The 16,437-nt window shown below is 39.1% G+C and overlaps 1 protein-coding gene across 1 annotated transcript in view; it reads right to left on the reverse strand.

Moving 5' to 3' along the window:
* LOC124158937 overlaps nucleotides 1–16,437 on the reverse strand; it is a 346,015-nt gene that overhangs the window by 79,501 nt on the left and 250,077 nt on the right. The gene's annotated exons all lie outside the window — the stretch shown is intronic.

Here is a 16,437-nt window from a genome sequence, read left to right on the forward strand (position 1 = left end):
AGAGCAGAATTTAAGGGGCAGTAACCATACCGGAATTTTGATGGCGCAGTTCTTTTCAATAATTTACTATGGTCAGAATCAAAGTTAAATTACATTTTACAACTGGATTGAACGTTTCAACGTAACATTCACATTCAATCTAGTATAAGTTACACTAAGCAATAAGGGAAGTATATTATTATCCAATGATTTATTAATTAACGTAGTTATTTCGTACAGTCCTATGAAAAATGCTCACAATAATTGCAGATTCTGGAAACCTGTCCAAATAAATTTAGCTACCACCGATGGAAAATTTAAGATAAAATATTCAATTTAGCACTGTTGACGATTCGGTATGAGTTACGCTACAAATTTAATAAAAAACGTATTGACTACGAATAATTAGAACGAATAATCTTTTCAATCGCATTTAAATCTTAACTCTGAGATAGAAAGGGATCGTTAATATTCCTCAATGCATACTTGAATGGCAAAATCGGCAAAAATATTAACAAAATAGAAAAAGCAACACGATAAGGTAACGTTTTTATCGCATTAAATTTTAGGAAATACTAATTTCAGTCAGATTATTATAAGCTTAATTGTTATTTTGCTCACTATAATTTACTTAGAGTTCAGAAAACAACTCAAAACCACATTTCTTTCCGAAAAATATAACTTTTTATCATATTAAAGAGACCATAACATATAGTTGGAACAAAGTATCGCCCAACATCTGCTTCTTACCGAATAATAATTTTAAAGGTTAATTGGGCTCATACCTGACATCAAAGTCACGCAAATTAATATGTTACGCTAGCTATCAATTTTTAGTAATAAAGCTTTGTTTTACGGCAAGTAGATGCAGAGCATAGATAATGTTTATCTTTGGGTGCAGGTCAATTCGATATAGGTGACGAGTTATGTAGGCTTTTGATACCCCGGCCTACCAACCACCATGGATAGAATATTTATACCTGAATTTTTAAAATTTGCATAAAATATTTTTTATGATATTTTTTACCTACACCCTTTTGACTTGAGTTCTGTACCCGAATGTTTTAAATATGCATTAATTTATTATTCTTTTTAATTTATAAAGTTTGCATTTTTGGATAGATTATGATAGATGGGACAGATTTTTTATTCTATGTACTGAAGTTTTGAACCAAGAGTCCAAAGAACCAGGTTCTAATGGTAAAATATTCTTCTCTTAATGTCTTCTACATCACATTAAAAGCCTGTTAGTCTTGAGGATAGAGAAACTATCCCACATATATTCAACGAATCGCTTTTCAACATTCACTCGATTATTAATTAACCTCATTTATAGATATTTTTGGCACTAATACCTGGGAGAAACGCAAACCGGAATGTCGATATCGGAGAGCTATCGTTAATAGCTCCCTATTTTAACTGGACACACAGCGGAGAGAGCGAATGATGTATAATCAGAGGTCAAATTCTCACTCACGAATTGTGTTTACCCCGCTTAATCAATGTTAAGCGGCGATCAAGGGATAAGAATACACATCATTTGCTGGCTAATGTTCACTGCAAGTCATTTCACATTCAGCGCGCTCAAATTCTCAATGAGTACGCAAATTTAGCCTCAAAGGATGTACACAAAGAGTGGAGATCGCGAGGGCTTTAGAATTACAGCTTCAATTATGCGCCAGATGAGCTGAGGTAAATCCCTTTGTAACCTGGAAGCCTGGATTGACCTCATGACTTTAGGGAATATTTTCCAATTTGCGGTAAACTCGATTGATAAGCGGAAAAAATACTCGAAATTCCTTGTCTCATATTTATTTACTCAATTTTCTAGCATTTTTTTATGTTTCAGATTATTTTAATTCCGCAAAATAACTCCACTGTGTTCTCTATTGGTAGTCAAGTGCGTAACGAGGATTTTTTTGGGTGGGGCACAAGAGTCTGACAGCAAACGATCTTTCCTTATTTGAGAGTAAAAACAACATAAGAGAATTACTCTACGAAATATTCTCTTTATTTCAATACGAAAGTTATTAATAAAAATTAATTAGTTACATGTAAAATAATGATAGTTTTCGAGCCCTTTTCCCACTTTCCCGATGATTTTTTTTTTGAGCGCTCACTAGCGAATGAACAGTGACCGGCAAATCTGTTTTCTTGACTTGGGTTCAAGTCTTGAATGAATGAGTCTCCGTAATACCCAAAACGAACGAAATGATAACCGTGTTAAAAAACTTATCATTTTTTAAGAGTCCAGGGGGGGTAGATGTGCTCTAAAAAACTCCTAGACTCTAGACTCTAAAAAAATCTTGGATTTTGACCAAAATCTTGGATTTTCCTTTGCCCAAATTGGTAATCGATGGTAAAAAAAATGACAAATAAATTAAAAACTGAAGTATAAGAGAAAAAGTATACTAAATTTTACAACTTTTCAACCTGTTTAGAACTCGCATGATTAGTATTTGTAATTTAAAAAACTGGATAGCATGAGAACGACTAAAAAGGCAGTTAAAAAATTTAATGGTAAGTATTAAAGCCATGCTTACCGCTATTTCATTTTCATGTTTTAGTGAACTAAATTTAATCACCAGAAGCTCTATCACCATAATATGGCGATTTCTTAGGATAGGAATCTAATTTGCGGTAATGAACCTTGAAAATATATTGTATTGCTTGAAATAAATTGCAGCGTCATATGACACGACATTTGTGTCAGCCAAGACATTTTCCCTAATCGATGAAACCTTGAATGGCTTCCACTTCATTTCAACCAAAAATGAGGAAAAAGTTTTGGAGCTTTCTAAGCTACCGAAGAATAAATGTGAAAGAAGTATGGAATACGTAAAAAAAATAATAAAATGTCCGATATACATAGAATATCTACCTTACAGCTGCTACGGTTACATATAATATGGTAATATGTTCTGCAAAAGTTACTGAGCAACTACAATTAGTACCCCTTCGCTATCCTCTACTGATGTAAATAGTCAGTAAATATAGTATATAAAAAAAGGGAGCATAAAATGTAACAATAAAGTCTAGCAATAGCATGCTATAGGGAGCAGAAAAGTATTTACGAGGTATTTCAGGTACTGCCATGGGGAATAGTGGGGTGATACAAAGAGATGAGAATACGAGAATAAATAATGAAAGAAAAAGCATACCTACCTCAGAAGCATGACGACATGTAATGGAAGGAGCACGGCAGAGAAAAATCAGAGTAAAATAAGAATATGATATGCATTTAGATTAAATAATATGATTTAACGCATGAAGACGTAAAAAAATGATCCATATAAAATTACGACGAGGAATTTGCATTTCCCTCCATTAGAGGTTGATGAAATCTTCAAGTAGAAGTGGAAACAAATTCTGGACAGGATTATTTTGAAATAGAAAATGAGAAATGGCGTCTCCTTTTAAAGAAGAAATTATTAATTAATAAGAATAATAGGCGTTTTCAGGTTAAAAAGCAGAAATGACATAAAGGTTTGAAGTACACAAGGACATCACCAGAGACCTGCTTGGACAACACGATTTCTTAGTTGCACTTAATGCAATATCAATCCTCAAACTAACGCCGACCCGTATTTATTGAATCGATTAACGTACAAGATGCAATCACTATTTTTACCATAAAGCATTGATTAATCACATAACACTTCAAGTTAATACTTAACGCAAAATTACCTACGCCTCATCTTGATAAAGAGCAATTTAAATAGCCGAAATCAACCAACTCTGCTGTAACTTGTAGCACACAACCACAAAAATCATGGAGGGTTCTAATATCCCTCGAAGACTTAATAAATCCTGATTTTTAAAAAATGTTCTTTCTTTTTTCTGCTGATTCCTATATCATTCTTTCAGAATTCTCTGGGCAATCGACTCCATCTCTCCGCTAAATTCTACGAGCACTTACACTTAAAATATATTATATTATTAGAGTAAGTACTATAAATATTGATCAAGTTTGCCCACTTCATGACACCCATTTCCTGCTGGGGCTATCGCAAGCCTGAATCACACCATCATTTTTTATCATCCCTCAGAATGATAGCTCCTGCGATAGGTTTTCAGGGACAAAAAGAGTGCTCGCTCGACCCATCATTTTCTCAATCGCTCGGTCGATCCCAACTTCCCTTTTTCGATCGCTTATTTCGTGACTTCCCGTAATTACAACTAGCGGGTTAGCCAGGAATTTCGTTCGGCGGGGGGGGGGGTTCAAAACCAGGGGAAGAAATATTTTTAAAGCTGGGTACTAAGTAGAGGGTTCTAAACTAATTTTAACACTTTTCAATATCCAAAAAAAACTACATTTTTCAAAGAAATCTTTTGAAAATTCATGATTTTTCAAATATTTTGTTTTCTTTTATTACTTCAATTAATTGGTTTACTCGGGGAGGGGGGAGGGAATCTGGATCCCCTGCACCTACTCCATCGCTACGCAACTGTTTGCAACTGTCAGTCAATTAAAAGCCAAGCTCGCGGCGTTACAATCGCTGTTAGCGGCCGTTCGTTCATATTGGCTGAAGGACGATACCTGCGATCATATCACGCGTTGCTTCACGCGGCGCCAAGTCATCTAAAAGAATTAAATACTTACACCAAAGGATGAAGTTCGATATGAAAAAATATTTGACTTAGCCGGGATTCGAACCCGGATCTCCCAATTGCCGGTCAGGTGTGCGCCTACGTATCTGCGCGTTGCTCAAGAACCACGGAGCTCCGATAATTCTTCTAATGATAATATTTTCGGCAATTTGCAGTTTTTTTTAGATAAAAAGCACTGCAGGAACAAGTTACTTTGTACGCAGCCAAGCGCACGGGTGCAAAGTTAAACACACCAAAGGATAAAGTTCACCACGAAAAAATATTAGACTTTGCCGGGATTCGAACCCGGATCTCGCAATTCCCGGTCAGGTGTGTTAACCAGTTACACCACCAAGCTAACACACCTGACCGGCAATTGGGAGATCCGGGTTTGAATCCCGGCTAAGTCAAATATTTTTTCATGGTGAACTTCATCCTTTGGTGTGTTTAACTTTGCACCCGTGCACGTGACTGCGTACAAAGTAACTTGTTCCTGCAGTGCTTTTTCATCTGAAAAAAAACCGCAAACTGCCGAAAATATTATCACCAGAAGAATTATCGGATCTCCATGGTTCCTGAGCAACGCGCAGATACGTAGGAAACTAAAAAATATCACCCTTATTATCTGATTTAAAAGCTAACATTCATAAATTTTCAAAAACTTTTGGCAAAACAGAAAACAAAATGCTCACGAGTCTCTGGGACAATGAAAATTCACGTATATTACGACACAAAACAGCAAAAACAGCCCTTACCCCATCCCACATCCCTTCCCCTTCGAGCTTCGAAATCTTGGGCTGGTTCGAAGACGGGACTCTTCTCTACCCCCAAATATAACTCTCGATCAGCTAAACTCCTACTTTTTGTCAACTACGATTAGTCATAATGATGCCCCAGCTAACTCCAGACTTGAGCGAGTTATACCATTCAGTGATAACAACTTTTACTTTAAGCACGTAACTCCTGAGACTCTGATCGAAGTATTGGAGTTCTCCAAGTCAAATGCCACTGGAGTTGACGACATTCCAGTAAAGATTATTCAACTTGCCAAATATGCCCTATTACCTTACATCCTTGAAATTTTCAACCATTCTCTCGATAATTCAGTATTTCCATCGGAGTGGAAAAAAGCACTTATTCGTCCGATAAAGAAGACAAAAAATGCAAAATTACCTTCTGACTTCCGGCCAATCTCTATTCTGTGCGCCCTGTCGAAAATGTTGGAGAGAATTGTTTTCAAGCAAGTTACAGAGTACCTAAATAACAATAACAAACTTGACGCTATGCAATCAGGTTTTCGGCATGGATACAGTACGCAGACGGCACTACTAAAGATAACCGATGACATTCGACTTCATATTGATAAGCGTATGGTTACAATACTAGTTCTTTTTGATTTCAGTAAAGCATTCGATCGAGTTGATCATAATCTACTAATCCATAAGATGGTGAAGCTTGGTTTCTCTTGTTCAGCTTTAAACTGGTTCTGCTCCTACCTAGGCAATAGATTTCAAGCAGTCTTAGGACCTGAAAATAACTTATCCGCATGGGCTCCAGTATCTTTCGGAGTTCCTCAAGGATCTGTCCTGGGACCTCTGCTCTTTTCTATATTTGTCAATGACATTTCAATTGCGATTAAAAATTGTAAATATATGATATATGCAGATGACCTTCAAATATACATCCATACTTCGATTAAAAACATAGCTGATAGTATTAATCTAGTGAATCATGACGTGAGAGAAATCACAAAATGGGTGGGTAAAAACCACCTCATACTGAACTGTTTGAAGACGAAAGCAATAATCATCGGTAGCTCAAGGATCCTAAACAAAATAGATTATAATCACCTTCCTCCAGTTGTAGTTGGTGACCATCAAATACCGTTCAGCGACTCTGTTCGCACTCTTGGACTAACCCTCACAAAAAATTTGTCTTGGAACCAACATGTGAACGAAATCTGTAATAAAGTCAATATCACACTGTATCAACTAAAACTGCACAAGCACTTACTTCCTATATCCACCCGAAAAATGTTAATTTCTACCCTGGTATTCCCTTCCTTTGACTATTGTAGTCTTGTTTATAATGACATGCCTAAAGAGCTGGATAAAAAGTTACAAAGGCTACTTAATTCATGTGTAAGATATGTATTCAATTTAAGAAAGGATGTTCATGTATCACAGTACAGAATCAGCCTTGGTTGGCTAAATCTTTGTAATCGAAGGAAATATCTACTCGGTGCTCTTCTTTTTAAGATTTTCAGAGAGAGAATCCCTAATTATCTCCGGGAAATCTTTATGAACAGATCAGTAACCACCCATATGTCATCTCGCAAAAATGACTATTTATGTTATCCTACTCCACGTACTAATATCTACCAGAAATCATTTCTGATAACGGGATCAAAATTCTGGAATTCTCTCCCTGAGGATCTTAGACAGAGGGGCTCCATCCATGCTTTTAAAATTAAATTGTACATGGATTTACTCAGTGGAGAGCTAAAATAAACTCCCACGAAAATACAGCCTATTATGTATCATTATTATGTATTATGTACTATATTCCGTCTGCCTATGATGTCAAATTTCAATCCTTGTTACGTGTTATTTCTTTTTTATAGGTGCGTATCAAACAACTTTACTTGACATTTTTCATGAACTTTTTGCTTTGATGAGCCATTATTTTTGTAAATTGTGTTTTTTGCTCCAAGGGTTTTTTCCCAGAGCATAATAAATATCTATTCTATTCTATTCTATTCCCCCTATTTGAGTCAGTCAGTGCCATGACAAACTGATTACTAATTAGCAGAAACCACCAAATGCTGAAACTCATGGTAGACAGCAAACCAGCTGGGAACTAGGCACCACTAAACAAAAGAGAGACCCGTTGCGTGCGTGCGTGCGATCATATCACTTTCTCCGGGGAATGAAAATCGTTTGCAGCGACGGAAAAAAGGACGTGCCGAGTAATGGAGGAAGGGATGGGGTATCACTGCCGTTCACGCGACAGGCTTCCAAATATTACACATTACTGCCACGCGCGTCCTAAGCTTAGGTCTGTGGCTCTCAACCGGTTGTAGCTTCATTGAAGTCAAAACCGGTTCAGAGCCTAGTTGAAGCATTTCCATTCTTGATGGACCACGAGGGTCTAGCATCTAGTACCATGAGCCTTGGTACAATAACATGGGAATTCAGGAATCTGGATAGCGTTTTGTTCTGCGCAGTGGCCCGGAAAAACAAAAGTCCGCGGTTCGATTCCGGGTCCAGGGAAATGAATTTACACGACAATTCATGTATACATTACCTCAGTAGCGTAACTAGCCACTATCCCCAGGCAACGGAGAGTTCCGGAAAATTTTCGAAAAATTATATGCCTAGAATTACATTTTACATCATTTTGGTACTTAAAAATTAGCTTTAGTCAGATGCAGTTATTATAAATCAAATCTAGTCAATAGTTTTAAATATTTTTTTATTTCTCCGAAGCTTTGGGGGGGGGGGGGGCAGGGAACTATTCCCTCATCCCCATATAGTTACGCCATCTTTACCTGGACGCACACCAGGATGATTCTCGAAATTCCATTTTTAATAAGTTCAACCGATTCAGGCGTGGTGTAGTGGAAGTTCCACACGAAGAAATAAAAAGTAGTTGTACTCGTCCATGCTTTATTTAATGCGTACGACGCGGTTCGGCTTACAGAGACCAGACACATTAAATAATAGGGTAGTTTCCATCATCAAAGAAAACGAAATGTATTGATTGCGATTCCTTACCCACCATTAGTGTATTCATAATATACATATTATTTGGTTTTAGTAATTCCAGTTTAGACTAATGGAAACGGTCAATTTTAACCTCATTTGAAAACGGACAGATTGGCGCCCATGCGATTCCACTCCACGTGACGTTACATGGACCTAGTTTCTATACGAGTAGATAGGAGTTTTACATTGTCTAAGATTACCAATACATGCACGAGGCACAGCTCAGGGAAACATCTCTTAATAATAACAAATTAAAAATACCTAAGTTCGGAATGTTTCCTTCGTTTGATAGGGGAATAATAATCCTTATTTAAGCCAAGCGCTACCTGCTAGCAGGGTACTCAGCTACCTGCTAGCAGCCTGCGTCGTATCAGCGCTCAAGCCTTGCCCCAAGGTCACCTCACACGCCGACAGCTGGAACCAGAAATACTTCACACGGACTTTTCCTATCATTCCTACTTAGCCGTCGCGATTTCGCGCTTGACAATTTTCATTTTTCGTTTAATCGCGAAAAATAGATATCGTCATTTGAAAATCTAAGAGCGTGAAATGCGCAGTCCAGGAGTAATAATCTTTCGATTTAGGCAATAAAAAAATAATAGGAAACCACCCTATTGTGAAAAAGTGCAACTACCTTTTATATAAATATTCCATGTTAATAATAATCAATCCTTCCCATTTCCCTCCAGTGGGTCTGACTGATAGCCATCGCGCATTTTGGAAACAAAAGAGACGGAGATAAGAGAAAGTGTACTTTTTGACTGACGAGGAACTTTGGTGGGCAATCCACAGGGGTTTCGGAGAGCAGGGCGAAGAGAGAGAGGAGGAAGAAAATAGAAATGAAAAATATCGCGTCACGAGGGGAAATGATGGCAGGGTTCTCTCCGCGTTCAAATCGGTCGCGGTGAATAATTAAAATCCATGGCTGATTCATGCGGAGGAGATTGAAAGACCGCGAAAGAGAATGGCTTTCTTTCTCGCCCTCCTCTCCCGAAACGAGCCCGGGGAATTGACTCTTTTCGAGTTTCTCGACTCGAAATGCTGCGACAGGAAAACCGAGTCGAAGAGAAAATAGTTAGAGAGCGAAATGATGGAAAAAAAACCACGAATATTAGAAAAGAGGATCCTCGAGTTCGCCTTTAAATGTGCCGTCACCCTAGTGCTGTAGTAGGGATAATTAATTTAGGCGGTACTCACCAAAAATTTACAACAGCTGAACATGTGCAGAAAAGTTTCTCGGGTTTTCCACTGGTTCATGTCGTCCATGTCTCCCGACGTTTCGATCCGCGGCTTGGTGATCATCCTCAGGGGATCTTCCGAAGATCAGGGGATCTTTCATTCGGAAGATCCTCTGAGGATGATCCGCAAGTCGGGAGACATGAACGACATCAACCGGTGGAAAACCCGAGAAACTTTTCAGCATCTCATACGCCGGGAAAACCTAAGATCGTACAGCTGAACATGTATTTTACATCTGGCCGCGATTGAAATGTCAAACTCCAACTCTTATATTAGTTCAAAGTTGCGCCAGAAGGTAACTCTGAACAAGTAAATAATCATTTCCGAGGAATATTTCTCGGGTTTCCCACCGGGTGTCGTATCGGGTTGTAGTTCCCAACGTTTCCATGACTAAGTCCGTCATCGTCATCAGGGGTTAATGTTGAGCCAAGTTTTTCCTCCGGTATTTATACTCATGAGGGCCGCTCAAGTAGGCCCTGATTGGTCCTTTCTTGGGCCATTGGGCCCACTTGAACGGCCCTCATGAGTATAAATACCGGAGGAAAAACTTGGCTCAACATTAACCCCTGATGACGATGACGGACTTAGTCATGGAAACGTTGGGAACTACAACCCGATACGACACCCGGTGGTAAACCCGAGAAATATTCCTGCAGAGCATACGCCGGGAAAAACTCAGATTCTAAATCATTTCCGATTTTTCTTCCTGAAATCGATTGGACAATTTACAGCAGGGCTACTTTTTACAGATTTAAAAAGGTAGTTTAACCGGTACGCTTATAATGAGTTTGGATTTTAGGGGGCTTGTCATACCGGCCTGAACCGGCCCAACTACAGCACTGCGCACCCTCCGCGATTTAAATGGGTTTACTAAAGTCGCCACTCGTGTCACTGACGGACAAAGTGATCCGAGTCTCACGGAGAAATAAGGTATAATTAGAGGTTTTAACCGAAATTTATAAACGTTATGATGTAATCAATCAAATTCATTGCTATTCAAGACTATTCCTTTCTAAAGTACCAAGGATTGGTAGTGAGGATGTCATGAAAAAAAGGACAAGAGTCTTGTTTGGCAAGAAGGAATCTTAAGGTCTGAAAATGTTAACTAAAATGTAATTGGCAGTGAAATAAATTGTGTAGGTAGGTACCTATATCCCAGCAATAACCCCGCTCATAACGAGTGTAGGTGCATACTATGTACAAAAATTCTTATTATGAAGTGTAGTTTATTTCAATTCGTCAATCATCAAGTTCAAAGGATATCCTCAAATAAGTTAGTAATCATCAAATTCCACATTAAAAAGGTGTCACTGTAATTAATTGGACTTCGTCTCTAAAATTATTTTGTGATATAAAAAATACCGGCTTATCGTCCGTTCGCATAAATAGAGGCGCGGATGAACAAATAACGAACTTCAAATGCATTTTTAAGGAATCGATACCAAGTAATGGTAGCGAGGATGTTATGCAAAAGAGGACAAGATTAATGTTTGCCCTGAAGGAATGTTAAGGTCAGGAAAACGTAAACTAAAAATATGACTGGCAGTAAAAAAAATAGTCCAGCTCCCAGTTTTCCCCCTCCTAACTAGATTAGATGCAAACAATGTGCAAAAATTCTTATTACGAAGTGCAATTTACTTCAATCCTTCCATCACCAAGTTCAAAGGATGTCCTAAAATGAGTAAGTTATCATCAAAATTTCCAAATTAATAAACCACACACGTGACGTGCCTCTAATTAAAAGTGTCATTATAATTAATTTGACATCGTCCCTCAAATTAATTTGTGATATAAATAATACCGGCTTATCGTCCGTTTGGATAAATAGTGGCAATGAAAGTCAAAGAACAAAGTTTGGATGGGAAGGACTTATTTTCATTAAAAAAAAATTCCATTTAGGGTCAAAGAGCGCGGAGAGCAAATTTGTGCTTCGGTAAGCACCATAATTGAAGCAGAAAAGTTAAAACACGGCTGAAAGCTCCTCAGTTAACAAATGGAATTAGGAGGGACGCTTATTTAATGATTCTATTTCACGGCGTTTCCCGTTTAATTAAAATATTTCATTTGTGTGATTTGTGGAGGCGGCCATTAATTAACGTTTACATTTCAAACGCCGTTCAACGATATGATCATCAGCTTTTTCCTTATAAATACTAGTGATGATGAGTTTCAAACAGAGAGAGAGAGATAACTTTCAATTGATGATGATCCCTTCATATGTTGGGGCGTATCTATGGAAATTTTACGTGCGAAACGGCTCCGTTCTCAGCTTTAAAAGAAAATGGAAAACGTGATTAACTATTGGGAAGAGGAATTTTTTTCCACCGGCGGCTAGCAAAATGTACATATTTAAAGTAATTCGTCTATCATTGTCTGACTATTTTTCTACCTTCATCCGTCCTACAACTAGAGGGAAGGAAAAATATGGAAAATAGGGTTTTATGCCAAGTTTTAACGTGGTAAAATAGTACGTGAACGGGACCATAATTAGCGTCCAAGAGCAGAAATGGTCACTACCAAATTATGTCGTAGAAACTTCCATCTGATCCGATCTGTCTATTCTTTAGAGCAATTGTTTTGGAGCAGTGGGAGCCAAATTAAAAACAAGGTACCTCCAATATTTCCCGAGGGACTCTGAATTGAACATTACTCCTTCCGTATAACTAATGATTTCAGGCTTAACTGTTTGGAACCTTTCCATTATAGAAAATGAAAGAATAAACGCTGTAAGGTTCACTAATTTATTTAAAAAAGCACGGCCCTTTAAACCATGTTATGAAACCTGGATCGTGCTTTTTCAAATATATTAGTGAACCTAACGAAGAGTATTCTTTCATTTTCCATTTCTCTTTCCGCTTGAAGGGGTGTTAAAAATCGCAGCCGTCTTTGGCTAATCACAGGTCGATGCAAGTAGACGAGTGATTTAATTAACATTCTTATAAATTTATGCGAGTATCTAGTTACATGCGGATCACATTAACATAAATAAATTTCACGAATAACTAGTAAGGGTATCGGATTGGAGTGGTAGCTAGATTGTGACTTTACATCTCGAGGGCCCGTCTGTGTTCAAATCGCGGTTGGAACAGAAATAATTCACAAGCTGCTATATCCCTGCTTGAATGCTGTGTAGAGAGAATTTCAATCGCATCACTATGTCCGATGGATGAGACGTAAGGCCGAGGTCAGCTAGGACCGTTTGTCTTTACACCTTTCCTTCCCTACTTTTCTCTACGGCGAAAATAACCCCTAAGCTGCCGGTCACCTCCTCCGAATACCATTTCATACGTAGTGATAGTGACAATCGGTATTTTACGATTGCCACAACTTAAAGCATAGTTACACTGTACATTAACCCGTAAGAGGTAATGACTACATGTATAAGGACGTGAATGAACGCAAAAATGAACCATGCAACAGCCCAACTTGTGAGAAAATACAACTTGTTCTAACTTTTTTCATACAGTCCTACATTTTCCGTTCCGGTCGACCAAAATCGTTGATGCATTGAGAAATTAACTATTACGGGTTAATGTACCTTGAAACCAGGCTTTCGTGGCCCAAAAAATTTAAAGCCACTGTCGCTGGCGTGTAAATCGATGGAAAATTTTACCGTAGAATTTGCGATCCTACAGTAGAAATCTTGCTTTAGACATTACCGTTGTGGAGATGAAAAGGAGGCGAAAGGTCTGAATGGAATGAGTTCTAAGGAGGAAGGAGATGACGAAAACCATGACATTGGGGACGATGGTGGCAGTGTTTAAATTCGAAAAGTTTAGGTACCGCAACTCATGCCAACACATTTCATCCACAAGATTAACAAATGTATGCCCCCCCTAACTATTCCGAGGTTTTTTACTTTTCTAGCTAAATTTAAGTAGCAATTATCTTTTGCCGAATACAAAAAAGGAAACGATAAAATCATTTGACTCGACCCAATTTTCCTTGAAAGGTGCCTGAACGCCTTTCCATCCAAATTCAAACACTGGTTGTGGGATAAGCTGGGAGGAGGCTCGAGAACTGGGTTTTAGATCGGAAAGAAATTTTCTAACTGCATGCCGATTGTGGTTGGGGAATTCATTGTGGAATAGGGTAGTTTCCTTCATCAAAGAAAACGAAAGGCATTGATTACGATTCGTTACCCACCACTAGTGTATTCATAATATACAAATTATTTGGTTTTACCAATCCCAGTTTAGACGAATGGCAATGGTCAATTTTAACCGCATTTGAAAAAGTCCAGATTGGCGCTCATGCGATGCCACTCCACGTGACGTCACAGGGACCTAGTAGATAGGAGTTTTACATCGTCTGAGATTACCAATGCATGCATGAAGCACAGAGCTCAGGGAAACGTGTCTTAATAATCACCTGTTAAAACTGCCTAAGGTCGGTAAGTTTTTCTTCGTTTGATAGGGTATTTATAATCCTTATTTAAGCCAAGTGCTACCTGCTAGCAGCCTGCATCATATCAGCGCTCAAAGCCTCGCCCCAAGATCACGTAACACGGCGACAGCGGGAACCAGAGAATGACGTCACGCGATGTTTTCCCAGTGTTATAGTGGATATTCAGGAATTCATTGAAGTGATTCACTTAAACCTACCCCAAACTGTATAACACCGACGATGATAACTTTCAGAAAATGGAACATCACTTGAGATAGTAGTAGGGGTTCAGAGTTATAATTATAATTAATATAGGTTATGTTGTACGGTATTAAAATTGCCGAAATTATGTTATATCCGTTGAGAGTATTTACATGGATGACGGGTAGTGAATGCATTTTCTACTTCTGTAAGAATTATAAAGTGGTTATCATGACTTCTCACGAGGAGATGAGGCTAGAGTAAAGCGCTTTACAATTCAGAGCAGTGGCGTAACCATGGGGGGATGAGGGAATGTATCCCCAATCCCAAAGTCTTAGAGAAATCAAAAAATTATTCTAAAATCTTGTCTGGATTTGATATATAATGACTGCATCTGCTTGAAGTTAAATTTTATGTGCCAAAATGATGTAAAATACATATTCAGCCATGTTATTTTTTAAACATTTTCCTGAACTTCCTGGGGGGAGGGAGGGTAGCCTCCACTAATCCCCCTTATACCCCCAAAGCCTCCTCATCCCCCACCAAAGCATATTCTTCGATACGCCACCGATTCAGAATAGTACAGCGGGAAAATGCGATAAACCCTTGACATTATCACGACACTAACACGCCTATTAGTATATTACATATTTCCTGACTTTCCACATCATCCTCCAACTAAAGGAACAACCACACCTCAGAACATGAGAACAGCCTGTGTTTAATCTTCTCCTTCACTTACCCTGGAAAGGTAATACTGATCCCTTAAACTTGTTGTGTCATTTGTCCCCATGGTAATATTAAAACGCACATTCAAAAGCACTCTCGGGTTGGTAATATGCTCACCGGTAGCTTGACCATTACCCACAATATATTGGGGTCATATTTGTGGGCGAACGAACGAACCAAATTTCTTTAATGGATGCGTGAAAATTGAGGTTGTTGAAAGACAATAATCAATCGAAAAAAAAATAATTTGACACTGGGAAGAGATGAAGCTACCCCTTGGGAAAAGCGAGGGTTAGAGTGATATTTACAAAATACGGTCCATCCGCGCCGGGACAAACAATCTCTATGGCGACGCGCGGTCCATTTCGTATCAATCGTGCGTGGCGCCACCATATCAGTTCCATCTCACGGCGAGAGGCCGAACTGGGTGGGGTCCTTTACATCTCTTTCGGCAGACGGAGGAGAGATGGCAGTGCAATCGCAAATTTCCCGCGATGCGAAATTTTAGCGGAGAACGAGTAATGGGAAAGGATGGTGGCGGTGGAAGGGACGGAAATGAGTTGGGAGGAATGATATCAGAAGGAAAGGAGGCTGGGCGAGGGCGAAAGGGTGAAAAAAGTGTGGGAAATGAGGAAGATACTAGAAGAGTTTCGGAGAGGAAAGATGAAGGGGAAAGAGGTGCAAAATGTAGGAGGGTGCAAATGAGAATAGTCGTTTCGAATTCCACCGCGAGATGGCCCCACCGTTCCAACCCTCTCGTCTCATTTTCTCCCCGCACCCCAGCACCATATGCCGCAAACGCTTCCCCCTCCCCCTCCACGGTCTCCGAGCATTCCACCGCGGCCTCCCCGGTGGTTGCACCTCCGCCACTCTTTTTCCCTCATCCAGTCGACCACAAAACAAACCTCCCGCTCGGAAAGGGGATTCCATTAACTCCGGCCACTGATTCGATGCCGCCCACCGCCTGAGGGATGGTACGGAGGGCGGTGAAACATTGTTTACAACAACTTGACTTATTTCAGAGTAACCATAGAGTTGAAAACTCAAAAAGAGCGTCTGTTGCTTCGCAAAAAAATAACTTAAAATTAGGGATGGTCGGATCGGATACCTCGGATCCAAATATCCGCGGATATTGCCCTTCATCGGATACATCGGATCCAAAGTTGCGGAAGACATCGGATCTGGATCCGAAGTTACGTAGCAGAATTTCAGGCGTGGAAAATAAAAAAGGCAATGTACGACTGGCACATAGTGTGACTCTTCCCAAGAGATTGAACAATCATCGGGGGAATCTCAGCGTCGTAGGATAATAACTACGTAAGAAGTAACTACCTGGCAGATTTAAGAAAACCACCCTCGGCCATCCATCAGCCCGTGCCTCTGTTGTTTTTTTCCGAAATCACACGGACCATAAATCATTGTCTTCGTTAGGGGGGGTCCAAAACCAACGGGGGAATTTTTAAACAACAGGGTAAAAAGTAGAGGGTTTCAAACTAATTTTAACACCCTTCATAAACGAAAAAACTTCATTTTTCAAAGAAATCTA

The sequence above is a fragment of the Ischnura elegans genome, chromosome 5, assembly GCF_921293095.1.
Source record: "Ischnura elegans chromosome 5, ioIscEleg1.1, whole genome shotgun sequence".
In the NCBI taxonomy this organism is placed as follows: domain Eukaryota; kingdom Metazoa; phylum Arthropoda; class Insecta; order Odonata; family Coenagrionidae; genus Ischnura; species Ischnura elegans.